This window comes from Camelus bactrianus, chromosome X (assembly GCF_048773025.1).
Source record: "Camelus bactrianus isolate YW-2024 breed Bactrian camel chromosome X, ASM4877302v1, whole genome shotgun sequence".
NCBI classification, from domain to species: domain Eukaryota; kingdom Metazoa; phylum Chordata; class Mammalia; order Artiodactyla; family Camelidae; genus Camelus; species Camelus bactrianus.
In genome coordinates, this window is record NC_133575.1 from 57,391,929 (window position 1) to 57,408,054 (window position 16,126).

General features: G+C 38.7%; 1 protein-coding gene across 2 annotated transcripts in view; it reads right to left on the reverse strand.

Annotated features, from left to right (window-relative positions):
- Nucleotides 1-15,569, reverse strand: part of KLF8 (KLF transcription factor 8) — a 242,723-nt gene extending 227,154 nt beyond the window's left edge. Inside the window, exon 1 of one of the 2 annotated variants that reach the window (XM_074358831.1) lies at nt 14,656-15,569. The gene's annotated coding sequence lies outside the window, so the exon portion shown is untranslated. The remainder of the gene's footprint in view (nt 1-14,655) is intronic. The other variant, XM_074358830.1, reaches the window with a different exon arrangement.
- Between the last annotated feature and the right edge of the window lie 557 nt (nt 15,570-16,126).

Consider the following 16,126-nt stretch of genomic DNA (forward strand, 5'->3'; position numbering starts at 1 on the left):
GTTCACAGCAGCACTATTTACAATAGCCAAGACATGGAAACAACCTAAATGTCCATAAACAGATGACTGGATAAAGAAGTGGTGGTATATTTATACAATGGAATACTATTCAGCCATAAAAAATGACAACATAATACCAGTTTTAGCAACATGGATTGACCTGGAGAATGTCATTCTAATTGAAGCCAGAAAGAGAAAGAAAAATACCGTATGAGTTCACTCATATGTGGATTCTAAAAAAAAAGAAGAAGAAGAAGAAGAAGAAGAAAACAAGTGAACTTAAACATAAAGCAGAAACAGACTCACAAACATAGAATACAAACTTGTGGCTGCCGGGGTGAGGGGGTGGGAAGGGACAGACTGGGAGTTTGAGATTTGTAGATACTGACAGATATATAGAGAATAGATAAGCAAGTTTATACTGTATAGCACAGTGAAATATATTCAAGATCTTGTAGTAGCTCACAGTGAAAAAGAATATGAAAATGAATATATGTATATTCATGTATGACTGAAATATTATGCTGTACACCAGAAATTGACACAACATTGTAAACTGACTATAACTCAATTAAACAAAAAAGGAGGGGAAAAAAAGGAACAAAAAAGTGAGGCATTACATGTCTTGACTTAAACTATACAAAAACTACAGTAATTAAAACAGTATGGTACTGGTGTAAAAATAGTCACATAGACCAATGAAACAAAATAGAGAGTTCAGAAATAAATCTCTACATATATGGTCAACTAATATTTGACAAGGGAGTCAATAACACCCAGTAGGAGAAATATAGTCCCTTCAACAAATAGTGCTGGGAAAACTGGATAACCACATGCACAAATATGAAATCACACCTCTATATCACAACACTCACAAAGACTATTTGCCTGTAATATCTGTTAACTCATGACACATAAAGAATCAAATTTCTGCTCTCAATGATCCTCTTCCCAATTTAGGAACAATAGTAGAAAAATTATTTGGATTATGAGGATCTTGGCTTAAAACTTTACTAATGACATTGTCATTCATATTGTTGATTTTGATCACATCTGTAGTTCTCTATAAATGAACATGCACAATGCACATGCAAGGTATAATTGGCATAAGTCCTGTTGGACAACTTGGAATTGATTGTTAGTCCTTGCAACACATCTTAGAACAATGCCCTAAAAGGAAAGAAAGTACCAGGCCATTAAGACCCGACATTGAAAGACATAGTAGACCCAGGGCAGATAAGCAACCACCCTGGCATTCCGGGACCAAATATTTGCTCACCTAATGCTTTCCATCAAAATATTAATGATCAAAAGGGAGAAACTGATAAAATAAAATACATAGCTTATGGCAAGACAATAAAATTTAAACATAAAATTTTTATTCATCCATTTGGGCCTTCTCCCTTCCCTTTAGTGTGTGTTGTGTATCTGCATTAACCAGACCTCCTTAAGAGATAACATTCCTTCTTAATCTTGTAAGGGGCCTTGATGACCAATGACCCACTTTTAACATGTAGATCTGGACTGTTTAAACCATCAATACATCACTTGACATATAACTCTTTGTCTCAAAAACTTACATAACTATGCTTTGACCTGTAATGGGCAAAACAGTCCTCAGAAAGACTCTTCCTGGTTATAATCCTCAAGTTGGCTCAAGTAATATTTTTTTCATTTATTTCTTAGATTGACTATTAGTTTTTTTTCATTAACTCTTGAAAACTCCTACTTATCCTTCAAGATTCAAACATGATCTCCTCCAGCAAGTCTCTTCTGATCTCTTCACCCCCAAAGTCACCTATATATTTCCTGCTCATGTTAATGATTTGATTACTTATCAATTTACCAATTTCTTCTTCCTAAATTTATTCAGTCTCTCTAACCCTCAGTGTCCTTATCTACAAAATGGGTACAACATTATTGTGAATTTAAATGAGAAGCATACAAAGGGTTTAGCATGGTCCCTGGCATACAGTAAGTGATCAACAAATACTAGATATTAGCTAGAGCTTTGTCTCTCACTTGAGTTTCACAGCAAGGTTGAGGTCTTATTATTTGTGTATTCCCAGCCTGTAGCTCAGAGCTGGCCTCACAGAGGGTTCTCGGGGCATGCATGTTGAATGAGTGAATGAGATAAATGAATGAATTCTGCATCCTCCTTTCAAAACCATCTGCCTTATATAAGTAGAAATAGCTAAAATAGACAGGTTTCAAGAGGCTATAGCACAAAAGCACTCTGAACCCTGCCGAACATTTTCTGCTCTACTACTATGTAGAGCAGATAAAGTGCTCCAAGCTCAGGGAACTTTTAAGAGGATCAGCTTTTAAAAACACAGGCTATCTCAGCATCAGGTGACATTAGCTAGATAATAACATTCTTTGAGATCTAGCTGTTTCCCTGAGACACTACAGAGGAATGTTGACCTTGCTGCTTCTCCACCAGTTGCTTTTGTCCCACTTATATTATCACCAAAGGCAAAGAGTTATCTAACCTCACTTTTCTCTTACTCCATTTTCCTCTAACCCACATTATGTCAATGTCCACTACTTGTGTTTGGTTATATGGTTCTTCTGGCTTAGAATACCCTTATCTCTCCACTCTGGCTATCCAAATTGTACCTATATTTCAAGGTGCAGCTAGGCTCCACAGAGAAAATGAACTAAATATCATGCTATGTACAGAGTTTAGCAAAAAGAGAGAGATGGAGTAGTAGGAAAGGTGGAGGTGGAGTAGTACATGTCCTAAGAGGAAGAAGGACATTTATGAAAGTTCTGACAGCATGAACAAAGGCATAGTATTTGGGAAAGACAATGACATTTTTGAGAAGTAGCAGTTAGTTTAATAAGGAAAAGTCACAGGCAATAAATATAAAAGGCTGAGGACAAATTGTGAAGTGTCTTATTAAAAGGCAGGGATTTAATCATGTAAGTGATGGAGAGTCTTTGAAAAATTCTGAACATAGCCATTGTCAAGATTAAAACATGTAATTTAGAAAATTCTAATATGTAGACTAGTTTGGAGTCTATATTAGTTTGCTAGAATAGCCACAACAAAATACTAAAAATCAGTGGCTTAAACAACAACAATTTATTTTCTCACAGTTCCAGAGGCTATAAGTCTGAAACCAAGGTGTCATCAGTGTTGGTTCCTCCTGAGGGCTCTGAGGGAAGGATCTGTTCTAGGCCTTCCTCCTTGGCTGTCTTCTCCCTATGTCTCTTCAGATCATCTTCTCTCTATGAAGGAATTTCTGTCCAAATTTCCCCTTTTTATAAGATACAAATCATATTCTGTGGTACCAGGAATTAGGACTCCAATATATTCTGAGGGGCATAATTCAACACATAATAAAGACCATATATTTTGGAGGCAGAAAAAACAACAGTAAAGGAGCAATATTAATAGACCATATCAGACATGATAAAAAATTAAGAAGAGACACTACATGTAGGGATGAAGAGGATACAAAGATTCAAAAAGCAGAATCTAGATCTTAAGGAGAAGGAAGAGTCATACATGACTCTAGGCTTTATTGTTTGGTTGATTATGTGACTGTTAGGGATAGAAACAGGAGCAGAGTGGCTGATGATATATTCAATTTTAGACATATTAAGTGTGAGGAGTCAAGTTAAGATGTCCAATTAACAGACAAATATGTAGGTCCAAGCTCAGGGGAAAAAAAAACATTCACATTGGAGATGCAGATTTGGCATACAGGCCATCATCAGTATATAAATGACAGTTGAAATTCTTAAGCAGAGATAACCCAAATAAGTGGTATAGAGTAGCAGGAAAAAAGAATTGAAAAGAGTAGTCAGACAGTTAGGTGGAAATCCAAGATAGAGTACTATCACAGAAGGAAGGGAAGGTTTTAAAGATGGAAAGTACAACAGCCTCAAATGTAACAGAGTCAGATATGTTGAAACCCAAAAGTGAGAGAACTTGGCATGACACTTAAGAGATCATTAGGTAACTTAGCAAGAGTAGTTTCAGTAGTGATTTAAATGGAAACTGCAGAAAAATAGGGTGATAATCTGAGTGTTGTTAAAGACAGATTTAGACCAGGGAAAGAATGTGTTTGCAAGCTGAAATTAGGCTGTTAAGCATAACATTCAAAGTGTAGACTTTGTAGATTTGGGTTCAAATCTCAACTCTGCTACTTCCTAGCTGTGGAAATTTGGGCAAGTTTCTTGATTTTTTCTATGCCCCAATTTCCTTTTAATTGGGAAAACAGTAGTACTTACTTCATAGGATTGTTGTGAGAATTACATGAATTGATAGAAGCTGTGTTCAATAGAGGGCTTGGTACAGAGTAGGTGTTCAATAAATGTTAGCTACATTAAATGGGGAGGGATGGATGGGTGGATGAATCAAAGAATAAAAAGAAACTGAAGAAGATAGGAGACAAGGAAGCTGATGGAACAACTTCTCAGAGGGTATAGGAGAGAATGGATCCTCCTCAGCATACTAGCTGTGTGACCTTGGGTAGGGTACTCTACTTCTCTGTGCCTCAGTTTCCTAGTCTATAAAATGGAGATGATAATAGTGCCTACCTCACATGGTTATTGTGAGGGTTAAATGAAATGATACATGAAACACACTTCCCTACTGGGAAGGACATGGGGAGAAGAATAGTGTATAGCTTACATGAAATCATGTGTGTTAACAAGACTGAAAGTTTAAAAAAATTTCCCAAGTGAATTTTCAGCTTCATTATAGACTAAAGTAGTACTAAAAGATCTTGTGATGTTTTCTTAAAAAGAAATTAAAAAGAAGAATTAGCATGCTTCAAGTGCTAATTAATTTATTGTGATTTTTTAAATTAAAGTGTGTTGAAAATATTTTTTATCCTTAAATAGTTTCAAATGTGTTTGAAATTTTTTCAGATAACTATGTTATAAAACAATGCTTAGTATAAAATTAAATTGTCTTAGCTGACATGAATTCAGCAATAATCTTACTAATTTTTTATTTGAAGGAGCTATCCAAAGCATAAAAACATAAACCATCATGATTGGGTTAAGATGAATAACTGAAGATTCATCTACCTTACTAGAGTAGAATTTTAAATATGATACTTGTTGACTATTTTCTTTAAAAATGGCTTTCTATCTCACTCAGAATAAAAGCAAAAGTCTTTACAAGGTCTTATATGATCTGGCCCTCTCTGTCTCTCTGAAATCATCTCCTACATCTCTCTTCCTCTCTACTCCTTCTTGTTATTCTTAGAACACACCAAACCTTTCTATTTCCTCTGTCTAGAACACCATTCTCTTGAGTATTCTCATGGCAGGCTCTCTCACTTCATTCATAAATATCACAATATCAGAGAAGTTTTCCTTGATTGCTCAATATAAAAGAGCTCTACCCAATCCTTTCTCCCACCTTATTCTCACCCAGAAAATACCTTTATTCTTTATTGTATTTCCCTTCCATTAACACATCCTCATTAGAATATAATCTCAAAAGGAACAGGGGCTTTGATTTGTAGATTCTCCAGAGTCTTGCGCAGCGATGGCACAAAGTAGATTCTCAGTACGTATTTGTTGAGTGAATGAATTAATGAATCTCATAACACAATGTATTTTCCTGGGGGGTGCCAAGATGGCAGAGTAGAAAGATGCTCTTAGCTGACCCTCTCCCATGATTACACCAAGAGATACAACTACAGATCCACCCATTTACTCAGAACACCTGTTGAACTTTGGTAGAACATCTCTTACTTCAAAAAACAAGAAGATTCCTCACAAAATCTGGAAGGAGAAAAAAAGAAGAAAAAGGAAATCAGTGCAGGACATGTCCCATGGGGAGGGAGCAGCAAAACAGGAAAGATGCTCTTACACTGGGATGCCTGCTTTCTAGCAGAGAGGTCAGCGGGGATGAAGGGGGAACCTCTGAGGCTTAGAGGAGTACACAGCAGCTGCCTGGCTAACAGAACTGAGAGAGACCAGCACAAAGGGTCCCTTCAATCCCCAGTCCTAGATGTGAGTGTGAGACAGGCCAGGACTGGCTGCTGGAGTGCAGGGAGAGGGCTGGGAACAACTGTGCAGAGGAAGCCTCAGGGGGCTGCAGTGTGCTGTTGGCTGTGGATGAGAGTGTATACAGAACAGAACAGCCTGGGACTTCCATTTAAAAGAAAGCAACTCTGCTGATGCACATAGGAGGGTAGAGAGGAGCAATACAGCTGCAACATAGCAGCTGTCTTCACAGGCCTATGGCACCACTGTTGGTGCCTTCTCAAGAGGAGACACAGGACTCAGTCATAGCCATCATAATTGTCGGTGCACTCCTTCTGGGTGGAGGCAGTATTGAAAGCTGACTCCATACCCAGGGGCCCCACAACCTCATAGGCTAGACTAAGATTTGTTTACAGGCCCAGACAGAAGTAGCAAAATTGCTTAGCAGGAGCTTTTGTGGACCAATGCTTCTAAGATGAGCAAACAAGGAGTGGAGTTCTGGCACACAGCAGAGGCCAGTGAAGCATTTTAAGCAGACCTGTGCACCATACACAGACATGGTACTGGGGATGGCACTGATCTGGTAATGCATAGCAGATCCAGGTGCATGACTGCACACACCTGGGATCACAGTGGTAGGTCCTAGCACCTGATGTCTGTGAATCTGTACTGGTGGCTCTGTAGGTGCAGAACCTGAAGGACACCAGAGCACAGTTCTGACACTCCCATGGCTAAAGTGAGGACAAGAGCAACACAGACTACTTGAAGCACTGCAACCCCATCTACCACACACTGCAGCTCAGAAATGGGTCTGGAAGCCTCCATTTCAAAAAAAGCGGGGAGCAAACCAGGCCCCTGTCAGGGCTGTGACAACTACACAACAAAAAGGAGGCCCCGATCAAAAATGAGGGCAGGTTCTAGTCACCACAACACCAACCACATCGACAATCAAAGGGATAAGAGCCAACACACACAGAAAAAAGATGTGGCAACCATCCATACTAAAATAGACCTCATGACAAAATTATTAGATGTGCACAGTCTACACAGGGAAGCTTCCACTTAAAAAAAAAAAAGCCCTTCAAGACCACAGTAGACAATTGATACTCCTTAATCCATAGAGCCAGAGAGATATAAGTAAAATGAAGAGACAGAGAAACCACTGCCAATTAAAAGAACAAGAGAAGACCCTCGAAAGAACAATCATATGGGATAATATAGAGCATGCTAATTTTTGCATAGTAGGGGTCCCAGAAAGAGAAGAAAAAGAAAAGGGGATTGAAAAGGTCTTTGAAAAAATCATGACTGAAAATTTCCAAAGCCTAAAGAAGGGGTCAGATATCCAAGTACAGGAAGGACAAAGGGTACCAAACAAGAATCCAAATAGATCTACACCAAGACATGATATAATTAAGATGGCCAAAGTTAAAGATAAAGAAAGGATTCTAAAGGCAGCAAGAGAAAAACAAAGAGTTAGTTACAAGTGAACCCCCATAAGGCTTTCAGCTGATTTCTCAGCACAAACATTGAAGGCCAATAGGGAGTGGTAAATTTAGGGTAATATTAAAAGTTCTATATGAAAAAAAAAAACTGCAATGTACCCCTTAGAAAAGAAGGAGAGATAAAGAATTTCACAGACAAGTAAATACTAAAAGAATTCAGCAATACTAAACCTATCCCCAAAGAAACACTGAAAGCTCTACTCTAAACAGAAAAGAAGTAGGAAGTTATAAAAAGGAGAAAACCATAATTGAAAATGCTTTAATTACTATGAGTTGCAAGAGAATAAATATGAAGATGTTAAAGAGGACATCAAAATCATAAAAAGTGAGAGAGGAGAGCAAGAAAATAAAGATTTTTTTTTCATTCTTTTTAGGATGTGTTTGAGCTTATATGATTATCAGTTTAAAGCAAATAGATATAGTAATGGGTTAATATACTTGCAAAACAGGGTAACTACAAATCAAAAACATACAATAGAGTCACAAAAACCAAAAAGAAACTAAGATAATACAAAGGAAACTTATCTAACCACAAAAAGAAAAAGAAAGGAGTAAGGAAGAAATACTAAATCAACTAGAAAAGTAAGTTCAAAATAGCAATAAACACACCTATCAATAATTACCATACACATCAATGGACTAAATTCTTCAATCAAAAGACATAGAGTGGCAGATTGGATAATAAAACAGGAGCCTACAATATGCTGCCTGCAAGAGACTCACTTTAGAGTGAAGGTCACCATAGACTGAAACTGAGAGGATGGAATGATATTTCATGCAAATGCAAACAAGAAGGGGAGAGTAGCAATACTGATTTGAGACCAAATAGACTTTAAAACACAGGCCATAAAGACAGATAAAGTAGGACACTATATAATGATTAAAGCAGCAATACAAGATGAGGATATTACACTCATTAACACATACGCATCCAATATAGGAGCATTTAAATATATAAAGCAAATATTAACAACACAAAGGTAGGAAATAATGGAAATACAATAATAGTAGAAGATTTTAACACTCCATTAACATAATTGGACAGATCTTCCAGATAGAAAATCAATGAGGCAATGGAGATACAAAATGGCACAATAGAACAGTTGGACTTGGTTGATATTTTTAGGACATTACATCATCAAAAAGCAGACATTCTTTTCAAGTGTGCATGGAACATTCTCTAGGATAGACCACATACTTGGGCACAAAAGAAGCCACAACAAATTTAAGAGGATAGAAATTATTTCAAGCATCTTTTCTGACCACAATAGCATGACATTAGCAATCAAACACAGAAAAAGCAATGACAAAAAATGATGGCATGAGATTAAACAACATACTACTAAAAAAAAAAAAATGAGTCAACAATGAAATCAAAGAAGAAATTAAAAAACATCTTGAGACAAACAACAATGAAACAGAACCACACAAAATCTATGTGATGCAGCAAAAGCAGTCTTCAGAGGGAAGTTCATAGCAATAGAGGACTTTCTCTAAAAATAAGAACAATCTCAAATAAACAACCTAACCATCCACCTAAAAAACTTCAAAAAAGAACAAATGACCTAAAGTCAGTAGAAGGGAAAAAATAATAAAGATAAGGAAGTGAGATTTAAAAAATAATAGAAAAAATTCAATCAAACGAGGAGCTGGTTTTTTGAGAGAGTAAACAAAATTGACAAACTTCCGCCAGATTGACAAGAAAGAAAAGAGAGAATGGACACAAATAAACAAAATAAGAAACAAAAATGGAGAAACTACAACCAGTACCACAGAAATACAAAGTATCATAAGAGAATATTATGAACCACTATATGGAAACAAACTGCATTACCTAGAAGAAACAGACAACTTTCCATACATTCCACATACATTCCACCAAGACTGAATCAAGAAGAAACTGACCACTTGAACAGACCAATCACTAGAAATGAAACTGAATTAATAATTTAAAAAAAAACCTCCGTGCAAACAAAAGTCCATGACAAGATGGCTTCACTGGGGAATTCCACCAAACATACAAAGAAGAACTCATACCAGTCCTTCTCAAACTCTTCCAAAAGATTGAAAAGGAGGGAGTACTCCCAAATTCATTCTCGGAAGCCACCATCACTCTGATACAAAAACCAGACAAAAACACCACCAGAAAAGAAAATTACAGGTCAATATTTTTGATGAAAATAGATGCAGAAATCCTCAACAAAATATTAGCAAACAGAATCCAACAGCATATAAAAAAGATCATACACCATTATCAAGTAGGATTAATCCCAGAGACACAAGGGTGGTTCAACATACTCAAATCAATCAATGTGATACACCACATCAACAAGAAAAAAGGACAAAAATCACATGATCATCTCAATAGATGCAGAAAAAGCATTTGATAAAATTCAACACCCATTTACAATAAAATATCTTATCAAAGTGGGTATAAAGAGAACATATTTCAACATAATAAAAGCTATTTATGACAAACCCACAGCCAGCATAATATTCAACAGTGAAAAGCTGAAAGCCTCCCTCTAAAATCTGGAACAAGACAAGGATGCCCACTTTCACCACTTCTATTCAACATAGTCTTCGAAGTCTTAGCCACAGCAATCAGGCAAGAAAAAGAAATAAAAGGGATCCAAATTGGAAGAGAAGAGGTAAAACTGTCACTAAATGCAGATGGCATGATACTATATATAGAAAACTCTAAAAGGTCCACACAAAAACTACTAGAGCTGATGAAAGAATTCATTAAAGTAGAAGGATACAAGATTAGTGTACAAAATCAGTTGCATTTCTTTACACTAACAATGAAATATCAGAAAAAGAGAGTAAAGAAAGAATTTTAAAATAGCATCCAAAACAATAAAATACGTAGGAATACATCTGACCAAGGAGATGAAAGACTTATACACAGAGAACTATAAACATTGATTAAGGAAATTAAAGATGACTTATATAAGTGGAAAGATATCTCATGCTCTTGTAGTGGAAGGATCAATATTGTTAAAATGGCCAATCTACAGATTTAATGTAATCCTTATCAAGTGACCCATGACATTTTTCATAGAACTAGAACAAATAATCCTAAAATTTATATGGAATCACAAAAGACCCAGAATTGCTAAAACAATACTGAAGAAAAAGAACAAAGCTGGAGGAATAACCCTCCCAGACTTCAAACAATACTGCAGAGCTACAGTAATAAAAACAATGTGATATTGGCACAAAAACAGACATAAAGATCAATGGAACATAATAAAGATCAATGGAACATAATAAAGATCAATGGAACATAATAGCCCAGAAATAAACCCACAGAACTATGGTCAACTAATCTTCAACAAAGGAGGCAAGAATATACAATGGAGAAAAGACAGTCTCTTCAGCAAATGGTGTCGGGAAAACTGGACAGCTATGTGTAAATCAATTACATTAGAACACTTCCTCACACCATACAAAAAAATAAATTCAAAATGTCTTAAACATAAGACAAGACACAATAAACCTCCTAGAAGAAAACATAGGCGAACTATTCTCTGACATAAATCTTAGAAATGTTCTCCTAGGGTAGTCTACCCAGGCAATAGAAATAAAAGAAAAAAATAAACAAATGGGACCCTACAAGCTTTTGCACAGCAAAGGAAAGCATAAACAAAACAAAACGACAACCTATGGAAAGGGAGAAAATTTTTGAAAATGAAACCGACAAAAGCTTGATCTCCAGAATATATAAACAGCTCATATGACTTAATAAGAAAAAAACAAACAACCCAATCCAAAAATGGGCAGAAGTTCTAAACAAGCAATTCTCCAAGGAAGAAATACAAATGATCAATAGGCACATGAAAAAATGTTCAATATCACTAATTATCAGAAAAATGCAAATCAAAACTACCATGACGTATCACCTCACACCAGTCAAAATGGCCATCATTCAAAAGTCACAAATGATAAATGCTGGAGAGGGTGTGGAGAAAAAGGAACCTTCCTACACTATTGGTGGGAATGCAGTTTGATACAGCCATTGTAGAAAACAGTATGGAGATTCCTCAAAAAACTAAAAGTAGACTTAACATATCATGCAGCAATCCCACACCTGGGCATATGTCTGGAAGGAGCTCTAATCTGAAAAGATACATTCACCCCAATGTTCATAGCAGCATTACAGACAATAGCCAAGATATGGAAGCAACCTAAACGTCCTTTGACAGACAATTGGATAAAGAAGTGGTGGTATATTTATACAATGGAATACTACTTTGCCATAAAAAATAATAAAATAATGCCATTTGCAGCAACATGGATGAATCTGGAGATCGTCATTCTAAGTGAAGTTAGACAGAAAGAGAAAGAAAAATATCATATGATATCACTCATATGTGGAATCTAATTAAAAAAAAAGACACTAATGATCTCATCTGTAATACAGAAACAGACTTGCAGACATAGTAAACAATCTTATGGTAACTGGTGGAAAGGGGTGGAAAGGAATAAATTTGGGAGTTTGAGACTTTCAATTATTAACTAGTACATATAAAAATATATAAAATGAAATTTGTTCTATATAGCACAAGGAACTATATTCAATATCTTATAATAACTTTTAATGAAAAAGATTATGAAAATGAATATATGTATATATATGTATGACTGGGACATTATGCTGTACACCAGAAATTGACACATTGTAACCGATTATACTTCAATTTAAAAAAAAAAAAAAAACAATGTACTTTCCTGTGGATACATTTGTCTATCACAGCTCTTTACCCCTGAAGGCTGAGCAAAAACTAGGAAGGAACTCAGACCAAAGTAAATATAGGGGCAAATTGTTCTAGTCTAAGCAAGAACAGCTGAGCCCATCAGATCCAGGCATTCCAGAAGAGGAACTGGGGGTTGAAACTATTGCTTGTAAAATAGAGAGAGAGAGTGCAGTGTCCTTTTTGCAATTATCCCTCATGAAACCCGTTTGCCTCTATGTAGACAGAAATTCTCTGCAATCCCAAGAAGCAGAATGAATGACAGCAAGCAACTTAAATTGCTATGAGGAAGCCACTTGAAGCCCTTGGAGAAGGACTTCTGTTGCTTGCCTGTAATAATTGTTAGTGGGTTCACAAACCTCTCATTGTCCTAGGAAGAGAATAACCATATTTCAGCAACCATAACTTATGACAGTTATATCCTGCATCTAGAAACTCTCCCGATAAATCAACATGAATGAAAAGTGACAATCAAATGTTAAAATGGAAGCACAGCAATCCCTAACATATTCCATGCTTATCAAATGAAGGAGACTGGCTATGGAACCAGCACATGCTCCCTTCCCCACCCTCCATGCCAGGTGTGGATAGCAGACTTCAGTGGGTGTGACATGTACAAGTGGCTCTTGGCTCTGGGACAAGATTTTACTCCCACAGATTAAAGTAACCAGAAGAGTGCGAGTTGAATTGTTATTTCCTTTGTTTTTAGGACCCCATAGGCCCAGGACTTTAGAGAGAAAAAACAGTAAGTGAGGCTTTCTTCTTTATCTGAATCCAGTGGACTGAACGATACAGCTATTCAGAATAAGGTTGTTTTGAGGTTTGGAAAATGAGTTGAGGAGAGAAAGTATGGGGGGAGGTGCTTTAGCTAAATGTTGCCCAGAAACCTAGAACAAACACTTGCCCTTGATGAGAGCTGGCACTGGGGAAGGAAGAAAGGAAGGAAGGAAGGAAGGAAGGAAGGAAGGAAGGAAGGAAGGAAGGAAGGAAGGAAGGAAGGAAAGGAAGGAAGGAAGGAAGGAAGGAAGGAAGGAAGGAAGGAAGGAAGGAAGGAAGGAAGGAAGGGAAGAAGGGGTATATACCTCAAAAACAAACAGTGTGAAATATTAGGCTTAAAACTTCAAATGACATGTTTTCATCTCTTTGACCTGTGGGATATCATTAGTCTCCATCCAAGCCTGCCACCCTCTCTAAGCAGAGACAAGAGAAACAAACTTGCAAGAGATGTGACTGATCTGTATGAGGCCTTCTAACAAGTGTCCACCACACCAGTTCTTTTATTTAACAGCAGAGGGGAGCTAGTGAAGCCATCCTTCCCAACACAATATTCCAGACTGGACATGGACATAGGAATGACACATCAGCCAAGGCTTCCCTATCAAAGCTTCCCTACCCTTCTCTCTTTGCATATCATTTTGCCTTGAGTTCTTATCTCTCCCAAATGTATCTCCCAGTCACTTGGGCTTGGGCATACAGATGCCTGGTACTAAAGGAAAGACAATAAAGATGAACAATGGGAACTTTCACGTGACACATGCTTGATAAATGTTGGAATCAAATTCAACATTCAACTCCATATCCTAGGAAGAAATCTTGCCCACCAATCTGTTAAGAAAGGAATCAGTGATACCACTCTACATGGTTTTGACATATTACACACACCACTCAGCAGTGGCATCAGCCACAGGCAATGAATCTGGAATTAAATAAATATTTGTAGAATAAATTAATTTTTTCAAATCCCCTACACTACCATGGCACCTCTCAGTGAATAGAAATTTTTCTCTTGAGCTAAAACTACAGAGGCAATTGACTCTGCAGTTAACTAATGTGCAACTTGGCAACATTGCCCAGCATGCACCTCCTGAGAATCAACTCAATATTAGAATAAGTTTGGAGGCTGATATGAGGGAGAAAAAGCTGTCCTCTCCATACAAATTCCCCCAACATACATAGTGTCTTAGTAAGGTGAGTCAGTGCCTTCCTTCTCAAAATCAAATTTCCAGTATATACTTCCCTCAGTTGAACTAGTGGTGTACTGTGCCTTTAAGAAGCCAGGCAAGATGGAGCCCTCCCAGCTCAGGCTAGAAGATTTAAGCAGCCAGATAGGGATGCTGGAGTGTAACAAAAAGAAAGGACGCCTGGAGGGGGTAAGTTGAGGTTCTAATGACAGGAGAGGAAGAGGAAATCAAGGCTCTAACCATACAACCAACAAACTCTGAGCGCACCTATCCCGTGGATGGCAGCTCCTCTAGGCTTTAGAGCGCCACCCCTCCTCCGCTCCCCTCCCCTTCTTACCCCACCCTACCCTGCTCCACCCTCCAGATTCTTCTTGAAAGAGTCTCCTTCACTTAGGTGGCTGTTTACCGCCCAGCGGAGACCCCAGTGAGAGTGGCAAAAGGAAGGGGAGGGGGTGGGTAGGCAAAATGAAAGGGACTTACTTTCGGATTCTGCGCCTCCAAAGGCATCCTCTCCTCCCAGCCCCGGGCCGGGGCCGACGGGGCGGGGCCGGGGTTGAGCTGATGAACCCGGGGTCCTCACTTTCTCGTGCTACAAACCTAGTTCAGTAGGGGGAATGGGCACCGACTAGGGCCGGTGTACACTCGATTTTAATTATCTCAAAAGGAGACAGACGGGTTTGAGAGAGTTGATGGGGTAGCAACGGAGGTGAGCTCTAAAACCCTCCTGTCCTCCCTGTCTGGCTAGCTTCCCCCGCCTGGCATTAGCGATATCAGGGGCACTAGATTTCTTTTTTCTTCCTTTTGGTTTCTCCCAGCTGCCTGTCCCAGACCCCACCCAGCGGCTCCACCCCATCCACTGCTACACATTCTGTCAATCACCAGCCCCTTTAAAGCTGCACCGCACAACTTAGGTTTTCATCTCTCTTTGGCGGGCAGGCAGAATCACGGGGCTCCTGGCCTTTGCAGCAATGCCTCCGATCTTTCTGCTGAGTTTAGGAAGCTGAGATTAGTTGCTAGTGGCGGTCTCCCCTCCCCCTCTGCCCCGAAGCTTGCATAGTCGGCTCCACCCAAACTCCTTCCGAGGCCAGGCCACCAAACCCCACCCCATCTCTTTTCTTTACTTTGTATCTGGTAAAAAGTGGTTCCGTAGGCTGCCAGATCGCCAAGAAAGTTTCTGCAGCCCCCTCCTTGGCGCTGCCCACTCCCTTACAGTTTCTGGACTGAAGTGGCTAAAGTAGATTTCCTGTCCCAGGAGCTTCTCCATTTTACCTGGCCCGATATGCTCAGTCTTCTCTGTCTCTCATCTGAGTAAGTCTCCAGGTTTCTGAATAGAATGCGGGGAGTGGGGGTGGGAATTCCAGGAAGTGTGCTTCATTCTTTCAATTCACCCAAAACAGCAGTCCCACACCAGCTCCCCACTCCATAACTAGGCAACTCAAAGCAGGAGAAAGGCTCAAAGGTCCCGTCCACAGGTATTAGTGAAACTCCAGAATGACCCATTGTTAGAGTGGGCAGATAGCTAGATATGAGCAGAGAAAGGGGGACAGAGACCAAATGGCAGGAATTGGGCAGAAAGGAGGGGCACGGGCCAAATGCAGGAAACCATACATCATGTAAGCACCAGGGGTCCCTGGGCAGAGAAAGGAAAGTAGGAACCTCTGGGTTGATAAGTGGTCACACCTTCTGGGGTGATGAGTGGCCTGGAGACTGACAAAGAAAGGTGAGAAAAGGCAGGAATTTCCAGTGTCCAAATGTAACCTTTTGGTCATTATGCCCTCATTTCAATAAAATTAGCCTTGTAAATTAGAAGTACCCATCATGCACGGATGCCATGACACTTCCAATCCAGACTAAATAAAGACAAAAATCCCTCCTCCCTTTGGGAAAGTGGAGTTGGGATGATAGTCAGGGAATACAACCCCAAACCCTTCCCTCCCCAATGAATATTTCA